At 40.1% G+C, this 13,105-nt stretch overlaps 1 protein-coding gene across 2 annotated transcripts in view; it reads left to right on the forward strand.

Annotated features, from left to right (window-relative positions):
• The window catches only part of LOC137283530 (cyclin-dependent kinase-like 2), a 566,496-nt gene that overhangs the window by 118,233 nt on the left and 435,158 nt on the right, over window positions 1-13,105 (forward strand). The gene's annotated exons all lie outside the window — the stretch shown is intronic.

Here is a 13,105-nt window from a genome sequence, read left to right on the forward strand (position 1 = left end):
ATTCAAGTCCTAACACCACCGGTGCGGCTACGATTGTTGTCAACAGCCCAACTCCTACTGCTCGTAGTCCCATGCTAGTTGGCATTAGGGTGGTATCAGCACAATCTATGTAGTTTAAGGCTCTATTGTATTTTTTATGTAGTGATGAGTATCGCGCTCTTGTTCTAGCTGGTGTTTTATTTCACATATCTGTTTCAGTCGAAATCCATCTGTGCTTCCATTAATGTTTCCTTCTTCATCTATAGCTGGATACAGCCCCATTTGGTTTGTCTATAATATAGTTTATAAATTAGTTTTTAATTATCTGTCATTTAATTTTTGACTGATATATTTTAAGCCTATAAGGTTTACATTATCGTACAGGTAGATTAGTGAGATGTTAATAAGTGTGTTTTCATCCATAATAGTATGAATACGAACACCATCGAGGCTTATTGATTGCTTATAGCCTTGTCTTACTATGATTTGACAGTGTTTATTCTCATGCCTTTTAATCCAAAATATTCTAAGACCATCTAAAAGTATTCTTGGCTCGGAAATTTCTGTGAGATATATGTCTATAATTAGTGTTGTGTGTGGTTTCATACCATATGAATCCAGAAATAAATCACGTTGGTAATCGTATATACTGTGAATGACTAAACTGGCATTTGAGTCGTCTGGTGCTTGCATGTTGCCGGTGTAACCTGGTATTAGTAACACTTGTATCGAATTATCTTTTAAGGGATTAAAGGAAGTGAGATGGATGCCGTTCTTAGTAATTTTGGAAATGAAATCGTTTTGATTAAAAACGATGTAAGGGTTGGTTAGTGTTATTTTAATTAACCATTCAAGTTCTGTAAAATCTGCAGGTGGCATTCGTTTGTATACGTTATCTTTAAAGTATAAGAGGTTCGGGGTGGCTTCCTCAGGTAAATTGAATCTCTCTGTGTCTCCTAGATCACGGAGTGTTACATTGGAGCTTACTATTGTTTATAAAACTGATTGAAAACAGTTTCCAATTGTATTTCTGATAATGTCTCAAGAGTGAACTTTAAACTAACAAAATTGATGTGCTCAGATAGAATAATCTTGGTTAGAGATACAGTGTTTTCCACTGTTACTGTGACACCTTGCAAACTGGTATGTGAATCACACCCCCACCCTCACGTAAATTGAGCAAACGTGGCTCTGGTGTTTTTAACCCACCGGAGTTTGATTCCTTTCACGATCTCAATATCGCCCTGCGATGGCTCACCTAGATAGACCTGAATGACTAGCATGGAATCTGCTGGAGGCTTTCCAGGATGGTGGCCACACCGTCGAATTCAGTAACCAACTGTAATGCTGCGTTCTCTCAGGGTTTACACTGCGTCTTTGTGATGGGACGTAAGCCATGAGCAGGATGCCGTTGTTTATGACTTTGTTTAGGTAGTGGTCTTTATTTTCCATGAAAATGTATGGAGACATTAGTGTAATGTTGAGAAGCCAGTTGATTGGAGATGGTAACATCATCCACCTGTTGTCGTCAGTGAGTATTAGATAGTACGGTTTGTTTTGAATGATGTTCGTTGTTCTGTCAAAGTCTTCTAAGTCAAGCAATTTACCACCGAATGATAGGTATATCCTCCATGCATCTGCGTCGTTGCAAACTATATCGTATTGTGTGTTGCTGTCAGATCCTAATGTATCTAAGTTAAAAGTTTTACCAGATTCACTGATGGTGGGAACTTCAACGCGTTTGTAAATGTTGTTTATAAGCTTAAAAGAATATATTTTACCATCTATTCCTGTGCCATCAAACCCTTTAGTATCACCTAGATCTGATAAATTTGTATTAATGCATCTTTTTATTCATATATTCCTGGTCCTTGATTACTAGCCATTATTGTATATGCAGTGTTACGCTTAGGTGACCTATCCTTATAAAATTGATATTTTTAATTCAGAAATATTACCATTTATAAATTTTTTATGTTGACGTGATGACTCGGTGCGGCCCTCATTGTATTTTTCTGTTTTAACCGGGATAGCCCTCAACAAAGTGGAAAAATGGCCATTTTGTATATTATCTGTTGGTTGTGCTAAGCTGTTCGAGATGAACGCATAGCTCATAGCATGGAATTAGCTCTGGCACACCAAAACTAGTGAAGGATTCACCAGGTAATAATTCAATTTCTGGTGGAAGAAAATATCCTAGTATATCCGTGAACTCTTCACCGAGTTTCAGTGTGTTTTTTTCCATAATTGTTTAACGTCACTCTTCCATTTGAGTCATTTATTGTAAGTTCAGCTCCTATGGGTTTGAAAACTTCATTGCTGAGAGAACACATGCTATAGTAACCATCAGTTATTTTGTTTCACATTCCATTGATGAACAACTCATGACTTTTGTGGTTGACGTTTATCTTTTTAGTAGGTGATATCGCATAGTGCTATTTCGAGTGGGCCAGATGTGTTATCAATGGTGTGTACAAGTTGAATGCTCTCACCATTCATCATATCCAGAAGCGTAATGTACATATTATAATATAAATTATATATAATAATAATATGCATAAACCCAAAGTACATAACCCCAAAAACGATAAGATAAACGCCTCTGACTTCACACACATGAAAATCGTGGTGAATGCAGATGGCACGAGTTTTAAAAAGCCTTTATTGATATCTTCAAATTCTATATCATGCAAGTCAGTAATTCACAGGTGGTGGTAAACTGGAATCAAAACCCAATGCAGTTTTGGCAAAACCAGCTCAACTTAGCTGTGTGGTGTGCGACGACAGGGTCGGGTGTGACACTAGACTTAGGCATAGACAAACTGAGTAAGGCAGTCACCTTGTTTCATGTTTATTACCAAACGAGACGGATCTTGAAGGAAATAAGTGCTGATCTTCCCCAAGATAAAGTGTGGAGTAAGTTCGATAACCCGTATGATAAACGCACATACAAACGTATTTGTGGGGAGTTCATGATTCCCACGAATAAAGACTTTCGACTTTCCGGTGGGGCCCACATACCATACATTTACAGGCCCCACAATGAATAAACAGATCCATGTCAGCTACATAAAGCAAACCGATCCTGGGGCAGCCACAGCCTAGACGAACATGATCTCAAAAACATCAGAGGGGTTCACTTGTGCTGGCACCATCCGCTTGAACAACTCTATTCAAACGTACGTGTGGGCTGTGTTGGGCTCACAGGTGCAGACACGCTCCAGTATCATAGTTCGTGGAACTGCTTACAGGAACAATTCATGGCTAATATTGAGGATACAATAGCATCGCCGGTAGATCTACCTAGCACTATAAAACGATACCAGGACACATTACAATATGCCAGGTCAAAAGTAGACTACATGTTTGGTGTGGGATTGTACATGGCTCCGAGCACATGCATCTGAGAATCAATAAAATAACGGGCTACACCAATGAAATTATCATTGCCAAGGCCGACCAAAATTTGGGTGTTAATGCTGATATAAACGTCTCCCACATACAACCATCAACACATACTGGTGAAACGGGTATAGTGGAATCACGACCAGAGCCAGGGAGTGTGGGGGAATTGAAATTGCCTGACTGGCAGGTCTTCCCCACAATGCAGGCATCCAATCAGCAGCATATCGAATATACAACGGCGCTGGTGGTCGGAGGTGTCGCGGTCGGGTTGTGCCTTATTTGGTTAAAAATTCCCTGGCCGCAACGTACACCAGCCCAGCCATGGCGACGATGATGATTTTGACCAAGCCACGTTTGAGTTTTACCCAGCGTGCTGAGCAGCCATGATACGATGCTTCCTAGGATACCAGGCAGGGCTTCTGCGGCCTTACCAGCGAGTTTAGCCAGGGCTCCTCCAAGCGATTTCCGATGTTTTTTTATCCAGTCTCTGATGTCACCATATGGTTTGGGGTGTGGGGAGGCCACACTAGGGGAACCTCCTCCAGTAACAGATGCTACAATAGTTGATATGATGACGCCCAATGCCGTCAGAACACTGGCAATCGTGATACCTTGCTCTCGGAATAACATTCAGATCCTGTCGGCCAACATGGTTTCCTCGTTCAGTACTCTATCAGTTGTTTCCCGTATGCAGCTGATCTGAGATCGCAACTGTTCACGATTCAAGGAAGTGGATTCTAATCGCTTGCGTCTTCTAAATGTGCTCATCGAGTTCGTTCACTTTCCCCATATTGTTCACGAGTTCTCCGCATATGTGTTTCAAGGCTTCGTCGAGGCTGTACATTTCCCTCATTGGGAAATTAAACCCTGGCAACGGTTTGTCCCAGTAATTACGCAACAGTGTTTTTATGCTGTCCGACGCTTCTGTAGCACACTGTGTAATGTCATCCCGCACTTCTACTCAGTTCGGATCGTGTGGTTAGCAGATCTTGAACAACCTTCGGAGGTATGGGGTGTGGGGCAAGCCCCATCTTAGGTTTTTCACCACCAGAATCATGCATCTTTAGGTTTTTATGTATAAAATCGGTACCATGGCGACTGGCTAGAGTTGAAAAGGCGATTGGTTTTCTAGTGCGCCTGTTAATGATGTTAACCTCTGGGTTATCCTTAAGACATAGAATACCCTTATCATTTATGGTAAACTTTGAATAGTCTCGAACCTGTGGCTCGGCGTACTTTCTATCGCTTTCTAAACCATCATAATAATCGTGTTGTTTTGAAAAGTTGGTCGCTCAATGACGAACTAGTAAACGAAGTATCTTCATCATAATCAACATCAGAAGGAGCAGTAGCTCCAAAATCGTCGATCTCAAAATCGTCCATAGTTTTGAAATGATATTTTTATTAAATATTAATATATAATAATGTCATATGGTAGAAAAATAAATCCTTTCTGAAGAATAAGAGAACCACTAGGCGTCAAAGCTGTGCGTCAGTCGGTTACTATTACGAACAACCCCAGCAAGGTAGACCAGAACCAAGTACTGTTGGTTAGATTCCCAAACTTGGGTGAAAACTCATAGTGCCAGGTACAACATGATTGGCGTTTAACATCACATTGACTTCAACCGATGACGAACGTGAGTTTGTGAATAATGTGGGCCGTGCTATAGTCAAAAAGACCAGCATAAAAATTAGTGGTAATGATGTGCTTAGCATAGACGACAGTGTTGTATATTACTGTTACACAGACCTGTGGGAAAGTGAGGGAGAACACGACAACAGCGTTTACCAGCAGAAAATCGAATAAGTTAAGTATTGGGTATGCCTTTACGCCAGAAGAGACAGCCAAACTATCGAAAATTGAAAAAGCAATCGCCGAAGCGTGTGGGAATAGGTTTTGTATCCCGCTTGACTTTGAGTTGCAAACTGGTCACACTCTGTTTTACGAAGCTGCATTGGGTGACAGGCTGGAATACGAACTCACGTTCAATGATTACAGCAAAGTCATTTGTACACAGGGTGGTGACGTTGAGGCTAGTTACGAGAAAGACAACATCTCATTAGAGTTTGACATTGTGACTAGTCTGGATCTTGCCAGGCAGATTTGAAATCAGTACTCTGGGAAAATAACCATCCTATATGATAGGATACTACGAAACAGAATGATAGTATGTGACAAGAGCGACACAGTATGGAATATCAACATGAACCTTCCAGCGCGATCGAGGAAAGGCATGTTGATCATACCCATGGAGGAATACGGTTCATACACAAGAGACAGCGGGAAATTTTTCAACCCAGAAATCACCAAAGTAGAAGTGACCATAGAGGGAGTGCCTAATCAGTTATTTAGCCATGGAATGAAAGCATACCAGCAGTGGGATGAAATAATGAAGCTACCGGTGATCAAACGAAACTCAATAGTCGACAATGTGGCCAGTGAATTGGATCTATACTCCGTAATTATCAGGGATAACCAAACAAGAAAGTATGCGTTATGGTTGGATATGAGATCGACAGATGTTAACGCTCTACACGGTTGTGGCCATCGTATCGACAATGGAAGCGAGGGGATAACTATTCAAATAACAAAGAAGGCTCAAAGACCTGGTAAATTGAAATTATATTTATATGTAATTATGGATGCGCAACTTAATATAGACAATGGGAGATTCATGCAAGCCATCTATTAGTGGGGGTGTCCCCACACACTATGTAACTATAGGGGGTCCTGCGGACAGCCGACTGCAAATCACCCCCGCTATAAGGGTCTGCGGTCAGCCTGACCCCCAGTGGGGGTTATCATTGTCTCCCCCATGATCCACACTGCGCTATAATGTGCGAGCAGACAGGTTGTGGCAAGACCGTTGGATTTGTTGGAGGGATATGATAAAGAAGTATTTGATAAAATCATTATCTTGTGCCCTACTATAGGCATGAACAAGACTTAGAAGGATAAAGCTTGCGTGATGATGGACCCAGATGTACACAGTCATCCCAGGGACACGCCTACAAGAGTATTTAACCAATTTAAAGGAAAACCAACATTGTACATCCTAGATGACTGCAGCGCTAAGAGAGAGATAACAAAAATGAGAGACATGCTGTCGTACCTGGCTTTCTCTGGTCGGCACCCTAGACCCCAATTCTAAATCGTGTGAATATTGGTGTGCAAACAAACGTTCAGCCATGGAGCGATTGAATCTCTCCACTATGGCTTGGCTTCAAAGTTCTCCTGCCGCGCCACGCCTCGCCTCACCTCGACATTGTGTTTCGCACCCATGAATTCCTGACCTGGGTGGACTTGCAACTTAGAGGGCAATGTCAGCCGACTGTGTTTGTATATGCATTCAAATCCGCTGGCTACTTGTGTCGCATTCTTCGCGGTCAAGGGTTTGGCTTCCTTGTAGCGGGTGCCTATGTCAACAACTGTCAGTGGTTTTACCTTTGGAAGAAACAACAGGTCGGCCTGGTGAACTTGATTAGGGATATGAATACTGAATTTTCTCCTGGGTATATATTTTGGTGCCGGTAAGTGTACTTGCCACATAGCTTGTTTTTGTTACCAGGCTTTGGCTTTTTCTTCCGAAACAGTGCAGCTTTAGCTAATTTTTTAATAGCATCTGCCCCTTTCCAATATCCTTGTAGTGTTGTAGTAAATAGTAAATTTTCTCCATTATATTTCTGTTGCTTAAATATTTAGTGGGGGCACAACCCCACACCCCCAAGGATCAAGGAGTGACTGTAATCATAGGTATTGACACCATCCGAAGGTATCCATCGTTTTGTATCCATTGGTGATAGAGACGTCTTATTCAAAGTCAACCTGTATATCTTATGCCCCTCACTATGAAGTATGTTCATCTGGTGTTTGAATGTTTTCTTCTCGAATAGGGTCTGTTTGTAGAGGGTATGCTTGATATGTTATTTCACCACGTTCTTTTTCACACCCTTAGCCTCTCCATGGGGTGGTCTCTCTGGTAATCACTGGTGTCGTACAGGTGTATATTGGATTTCATATCCTCATACACATCCTCGGTTTGTATCTCCATCAGCAGTGAATCAGTATGCGTGTACAACACCTCACAGGTGGGGGCACCCACCACACCCCTATCCAGATATTGTTTCTTGAGCTCGTTGGACAGGTCTCGAATGCTCATAACAACATAGATGAGTCAATTAAATTAAGTTTAATGTGATATGTATAGCTTCCAAGTCATCATCGAATATAGTACTTCTGTTGTACACCAGACTCGCTATCAGTTTCTTAATCTTGTCTTCCTCGTTTGACCAGACTAGCTTCACGTTAACACGTTTTCGTAAAGTTTGTACAGGTTTTTCTCAAAGTCGTTAATGGCCAGCTTTCACATATCCATGTTCATCCTGATGTATGGTTCCGTCCATGGGCTCTGGTCAAACTTCAATATTCTATGTACTTTAGTCAGCTTCATACTCAGCAATAGATACAGCTGTAAATTACAATAGTGAACGATATACTTTGTTTTGTTCATCAAATTCGGTACCAGTTTTTAAATGGGGGAGGGGGACACCCTACCGAGCAAGTTATGTTTGTACTCAGACATCCAGTCTAGGTTAACCCTCAACCATTCAGGTGCTAAGGGGTAATTGTTATGAGACTGATGCAATTCCGCTGGGTACTCAAAGTCCACTTCGAGTATATAACCCTTATAAGAATCAGGTGCAGTGCTCATGACATCTGCCAGTGGGGACACCTGGCTGGACCCATTTGAATACCCCTGTCGGTAGATAATGACTCATAGCCCAGCCGTACAGGTTGTTTGCATCGAGATAGAGTAGGTGGTTTGCAGGTTTATTAGGGTTGTAGCCTTCCACATACAATGTTAGCTTTAGCATAACGTTTCGGTACCATAGAAATACCACCGTGTAACCCTTTCTCAATAAACAGATGCATCTCGTAATCCGTGAATAATTGTAACTCCACACCTGTTTTCTTAAGTAGGGCATCCCATGAGAGCCCAGGACTCAAATAACACCATGCCGGGTTCAACCCGTATTGTTTCGAACACGTTTTTCTGAATATCTCAAACACATCTGCAGTTTTCAAATATAAGTCATAGAAATCACTTAGATTCTTACAGCCTTTTTTCCCATACATTTTTCACATGTTCGTAATTGTCTTGCGAGACAGACGCATCTGACAGCTTGCTGTAGAAGCGGTCAGTGGGAGGTAACTCTGTCTCATTAAACTTTGACCAGTCATCCACATATTCATATGGATAAATACCCTTATGTAGCAGCAAAGCTCTAGTTTTCTCTTCTGTGTACCGCTTAGCTATTGCCAAATCCTTCGGGTTATTGGCCTTTACCAAGCTGTCTAGAAACGACAACAGAAAGGATATAAATCTTTCATATTGTTTGGGATACAGAATATGTTGCCTTCTACCTTTGAAATAGCTTGCATAATCAAGTGTGAATCATACCCATGTAGATTGTGAAATACTACCGGGATATGAATAAGTTTAGGATTTATCCTTAACTTCAAATTTCACTCATAACTGTGAGCCGCATCTCTGTATTTACCAGTAATGTGACAGAATCACCATTCAGCGGTTTATGACACACATGACAATGCATGCTTTTGTTGTGGGCTTTCCGTTCTGCTTGGGTCATACACATTGGTGTTTTGTTGTACAATTTTTTCCTGATCGCTTTCTCTTCATGTTGTAAAGCCTTTAGGAATTTCCCATCTGCGTCTGGGCCTCTATAAATAACGGCACAACAAATGACCACATACCCACACGCTTCATGCTGTTCAACTTTTTGATGAGGGGATTGGGCCACTGTATCGATTGGTTTAATGATAGCTCCAAAGTTGGTGTAGATAATGTATGGTACCGGCATCTGAATTTTGTGGTCGATAAATTTCAAGATATCTAGAAAACCCATGAGGGCACCTTTCACAAAACAGTCAGCTGAAATTCTTAATTCGTGTGGAGTGATATTTTTCACCTTGTTGTACCATAAATATATTGATTGTTCTATGCCCATCCTTATATAATAAAGGACTTATCCTGTGTAGTACTATGTTTTTACCTTCGTGTCCGAATACCTTTATAGCTAAGTCTGGATTCTGTTTTTCTATTTTTGAGACCTGAGATATAGGGGTGGGTTCATCTATACCTTCCCAATTTATCCCATCATCTTCTGGATAACTGGAAAGTCTGTCAGAATGTTTTTCAGCAGGAAACTTAGCGGATCTTACCGCTACCTTCATACAATTATTACCACGGTTTTTAACGTTTTTTCTTAAAATACTCAGCCAGGGGTAAGTACGATCCACCTCTCAATGGTTTATAGTTTGCTATATCCATATTAATCATAACAATAACCCAACCAGACCCCATATTAGTGTAACATTCACAGTAGGGTTTTTTAGATATTATACCCCTAATAAATTTAGTAACTCAGGTTTCCTCATATGAGAATACCCCCTTATTTCATGTTCACATGCTTGCTTTTTCAACTCATGCACTGTAGTCATGGTACAGGATTCACACTATATGTGAATCATTTCTCTAATTGTATGTCACTGTGTAATCAGCTCTCAGTTGGCACGCTCACTTTACCGATTGTGCCCGCTAGTTCACATTTAAACATTTGAGTAGTAAAGGGAATAGGCCACCACCACTGTGGGGACAAACCCGACATCGAAGTTTTTGGACCTTATGTGAACAAACCAGCTTTATGTGAAGGCAGATGGGCATTCGGAATTTATGAAAGAAGGGGTTTGATGTTTTCCTTGTATACATTTCTAGCAAAGCCTTGTGTTATGAGCACAACGTTCGTTTTCATCCCCAATATGATTCGTTTTCTTCTACCTAGTGACTTGGTATTTGTGACTAAGACTATTTGGAATTTGATTCAAAATTGTATGAGGAATTCAGCGATCCATTTGTTACAAATGAATAAGAAAAATATGTGATGTAATAGGTCTCCTTTTTTTTGTAAGCAAAACACTGTCCAGTATGGCAGAAAGCTCACTTCGGCATTCATGTCCGTGTATTTTCCAAAACAACCCAACTGATTCTGGCTCTTCACAGGTGCAGAAATATTTGTTTTTGTTCTGAAGTTTAGCTGTGAAAATGCCATTTTGACAGACAACCAAGAGTGAAGTTTTCGTGTTAACTTCAGGGAATTGTGGGAAATATATTTGGGAATCCCAGAATTTAATGAAAATATTTACATTAGGACGTTATTAGATAAAGATGTGCTAATAAGTGGTTGATACAACCATTTTTAATGATGCTATTAACTAATGATGCATTAATGATTTATTGTATCAAAAGTGTTTAAAGCTGGCATTAAGCAGTAAAGCAAGGATACAACCAGGATACATAATGCAAGGATTGGGAAAGGCAGGGCCATGGACCATTTTGCATATTAGAATAAGAAATGGCCCTTTAAAACTTTGAAGTTTACTATTCATAGAAGGGCAGTGGCCTAATCAAAATTCAGAAAGTGGCTAATAATCCTGAAAATGGCCCATTTTCAAAGTTATCTATCCCAATACCAGTAATGGCATATGTATTCATTTTGAGTTATTTGGAAGATATTTGACAAAAGGGGTGTCCCAAAAGTTGTGTTGACAACACTATAAGTACGGGTGACTATCATGGGGGAATCAACTGTTATAATAATGATGGTTTGTTGCAACATACTATTGCTATAGCAATAATTTATTATGACCAACTATCGCAATACTATTGCAATATTTGTTTCTCCTTGAATTGTCCCATTTGGAGTTATTTCCCAAATTAATGTACAGTTTATATGAAATAAAAAAACATGCTTTAGTAGTTCAATCTCTTTTGATAACTGACAAGAAACTTGAAACCCAGATTAAGTTGGATTATGAGGTAACAGGGTGGATAGCTCTAAATCAAAGTGAACAGTTCTGTTACTTCCAGTATTTTGAGCTGCACACTTATCAACTTAAATTAATTACTAAACTATCTATGGTCACATATTGTAACGGTGTAGCTACATTTGCTTTGAAACCAGTGATTAGTGTGCTCGGCAAGTTGTGTTACAACCACAGTTTTTATTGCTCGTGCCCACCTTTATGTTATGTTAGTTTGTAGCCCACTTCTCATAGTATCGTTACATTAGTGTTAGTGTTAAGCAAGTTTTGGATACACCGAGAGTTTAACGTTTTCTTAGTCCGTTACTATGGAAGTAGTGGAAAAGAACAAAACTACTTTATAATTAAATATATCTTTTGCACGTAGGAGTTAGTAAAATCGTCTCATGAAGTTAGATAGGTTAGTTTCAGATCTTTCCATACATATATGATGAAAGATGCTATCATTCTTGCGTACAGGCAGGAGAAGGCAATTAGAGTATTTTAGAAGCACAGATTTACTAGCGAAGTGAATCTTGACTGGCAGTGAGAGGTTGTTTTCTGTGATGTCCGCTTCGGTCATATTTAAGCGAAAGGACCAAAATAGTATGGGGTCAGTAGATCATAAGCATGTAAACAAAACACACCGTCAGCCAGGCACACGTCAGTCAAATTGGATACCTAGTGGAATATGTATTGGACACTTGGGAATTTACACTCTGGAAATGGAACAGTCGTTTTAAAACTGAGTGAGTACCTTCTCTAGTGTTTGCCAAGTCGGGGGAAGTGTGACTGCCAAGTGTCAATCTGAGCATATTGAATTTTCACATTGCTGACCATTAGCCTTTGAAAACTTAGAGTTGGCCTGCGTAAATTAGTGTACTGCCTATTGCCAATCAGAGCATATTGTAGTTTTCAATCACTGACCTTTACATTTGAAACCGTAGAACGTGACGGCATATTAGTTAGGCATCCGTATATAGTAAGAGCCTGATAGTTGCCTTGTTAAACTGCATTTATTCGTGACTGGTCGAATGATGTTGAAGTTTCCATAGTCTGCCTGTGAGTTGTCGATGTTTCCGTTAGAGTGTTGTTTTCACCCTTGATAGTGAGTAACTACCTCATTGTTGTAGGGCAGAGTGAAGTATCTCTTATAGTTGCTTTTAGGCTGGTTCATGTGACTCTGTCGTATGACTACCTGTTGATCGTCAGGAATTTGTAGGACACATCTGCATAATATTCTTCTGTGACGAAACGATGTCAAACCTCATGTAGTCTTGCGCTGGTTCTAATACAATTTCTGAAATTCATCGACCTTTTTGCATGCTGTTTTCCACGTTTAAGCTGTCTACAGGGTCTAGGCCTGCTAGATAGATTGTTGAGTGACTGATAGTGCATTCCACCATAACAGACATACTATCAATAGTTTTTAATTTCTACCATAGATTAATTGCTATCAGAGACTCAACAATTGCAATTCATTGATTGTTCAATGCATCGTTACAGCTCTAACTATAAGTATAAAGAAGTGTGGATCCCAAGACTCCACCAGTAGAACTTCTTATCGAGGTTGATAGACAGTGGACATATAAAAAATATCAGAGATTGACATGTCTCCGAAGTAATGAAAAGCGAAGTCTGTCTAAATTACAAAAAAAAATCCCTCTTTGTGAATGTCACTGCTCTTGTTTTGTGAGGTTCGGAAACAACTAGTGGTGTTAGCACTGCAAAAGTGTAAGTCATTAGAATCACAAAATGCATCTGCTGTGAAGGCTGTAGAAAGGGGTATCGAGAGATATTTATTACTCTCTCCTGAAGTGGCAATAGATATCATCA

This window comes from Haliotis asinina, chromosome 5, assembly GCF_037392515.1.
Source record: "Haliotis asinina isolate JCU_RB_2024 chromosome 5, JCU_Hal_asi_v2, whole genome shotgun sequence".
In the NCBI taxonomy this organism is placed as follows: Eukaryota; Metazoa; Mollusca; class Gastropoda; order Lepetellida; family Haliotidae; genus Haliotis; species Haliotis asinina.